At 43.3% G+C, this 2,500-nt stretch overlaps 1 protein-coding gene across 1 annotated transcript in view; it reads left to right on the forward strand.

Annotated features, from left to right (window-relative positions):
• The window catches only part of LOC127642990 (argininosuccinate synthase-like), a 34,900-nt gene that overhangs the window by 20,502 nt on the left and 11,898 nt on the right, over positions 1–2,500 (forward strand). The window lies entirely within an intron of this gene.

Consider the following 2,500-nt stretch of genomic DNA (forward strand, 5'->3'; position numbering starts at 1 on the left):
TCGTTGTTTGAGAGCCCAGACTTGTCAATCAATCTCTGACTCATGAATTGTGGGCGGGACTATGTCATTGCTGGACCAATAGCAGAAGGGGTGTTTGGATTGTGTTGGAAGTCCATTTAGATAATGAGCGAGAATCTTCAATTGAAATGATCATTACTGATGCTTGAAATGTCCATGAGGTAGTAAAAGAGTTTGTCCAACTCACACAAGCTTTTCCTCCCCTTTATCAAACATTCCCTGAACGTAAGCAAACATCCCTCTTCCAACCTGCTGACCGTGTGACGCGTTCAAATGAAAAGGTATTTCAATTTCATCCGTGTGTTCCCGGACACTTTAAGAGTAGCGCTCTGGGGGTCTGTGCTCGGGTTCGGGACCCTGTCTGAGCTGTGACAGCAACGCTCTGATTGGCAAATTGACTTCCGCCACTGCCTCCGACTTCACAGCAGAGTGGCAGGTAGGAATTGGAAAATACAGAACGTCTTTTTATCCTGCCGCCGGTTCACAGACGAGCAGACGTATTCTTCTGAGGAGAATTTGGACGCGAGCGTTTAGGACATCCAATAAAGTCTCGGACAGTGACAGGTTGTGTTTACGTGACACAGTCCAATGAAAGAAAGTGAACGGGGCGCTGATGAGTGTCACACAGGGAGGACATGTTAGACCGGATCTGTCTAGAACCGTCTCGTTTGGGGAATTCGGCCAGCTCTTGATTTCTCATGCGTGCAGAATATATTAACTGTACTAAAGCATTAGAGTATCATAATATGTTATTAGAGATTTATGTAGCATGCTAAGTTGAAATACAGCACTACAGACTGTATATTCTACTTTGAAATGTCCATTATGAAATTTCTGTTTGTGTTTTGTGTGTGATCGCTAGCTAACATCTAGCTAACATTGACAGAGTTATAAAAAATCCACATGAGGGAACAATAAAAACATTGCAAACGTTTACATTAGCTGAGCAATTTACAGTGTAAGGCTCGTCGCTTGCCATGGTCAGTATACTCATTCCTGTTGCGTGTCCTCAACCTGGCAACCTGCGTGTGCTTCCAATCTGGCGAGGAGGGGGCGGGGGAGACAACCCCATCCAATATTTAGAATTTGGACTGTAGTCCCCATTTTAAACACTTGATGTCAATGTTACATATTGCTCCTTTAATTCTGTGCTCATTAAATATTTATTTTCCAAAGAAGTAAAATAAAGCTGCACTTCAGCATATGCAAGTGTATATACACACAGACACACCTACAGACACACACACACACACACACACTCGCACACAAAACAAGTGCGCACACACTAACACACACGCATACACAAGCGCGCACACACACATACAGATACACACACACACACGCGCACACACAAACAAACACAAGTGCACACATACACACAAACAAACACAAGTACACCCACACACATACACATACAGATAGACACACACACACACACTCACACACGCGTGCACACACAGATACACACGCGCACATGCGCACACACAAACAAGCGCACACATACACACACTCATACACGCGCGCGCGCACGCACACACAGATACGTACGCACACACACATACACACGCACACACACACAAACGAACACAAGCACGCACCCAAACACACGCGCACACACACAGAAACGCACACACACATACACACGCACTCACACTCACACACACAAACGCACCCAAGCACACGCGCACACACACACAGAAACACACACTCACGCACACACACACACACTGAACAAGATCCAACATCACAACTAATTACATCAATAATACTAAAAATCACTAAAATCTCTATGAATACTAATAATTAACTAATTAAATGCCCCGATTAGTTCCTTTTGACCAAACAAACCTGTTTAAATTATTCAAGCGCAAGGGCTTCTGGGTATTTCCTCAGTTCTGTACTCGTACTTAAAATATTCATTTGATCGATTTTTAAACCAAAGAAGTTCAAGAACTTGTAACACACTTTTACAAAGTGTCATTGTGTGTCACAAAAGCTTGTCATGTTTTAAACATTCTCTTAATTGTGTTTCCATACACGGAAAATCTGGGAATGTTCAGGAGTTGGAAAATTGGGATTACTAGGCCTGGAAAGTTTCTAGTTAAATCTTTAATTGCTCTTTGTAGAAATGCCACATGATAATGTGCTTAAATGTAATTCTGTTATTCAGTGTGTTAAAAGGGTAAACAAACACTCCCGTTTCATAGAAAGACCCTTCTAGAGTTTAAAGCCGATGCCTCGGGGGTTTAATGTTTAAGCCCTTAAATTCGGGTGACAGTGTTGGTGAAGTGTGTGTTTGTATACAGAAGAGATGTTAAACCGGCATTAACGGCACGCTCCTCCATCACAGATCCTTCTGCTCCAATCACCCGCAGGGGCACGAGACATTTAACATTACAACCCTTGAGGCACACACACACTCAAACACACACTCTCTCACACACACACACACACACACGCACACACACACACACACACACAC

Source organism: Xyrauchen texanus, chromosome 4, assembly GCF_025860055.1.
Source record: "Xyrauchen texanus isolate HMW12.3.18 chromosome 4, RBS_HiC_50CHRs, whole genome shotgun sequence".
Lineage (NCBI taxonomy): Eukaryota > Metazoa > Chordata > Actinopteri > Cypriniformes > Catostomidae > Xyrauchen > Xyrauchen texanus.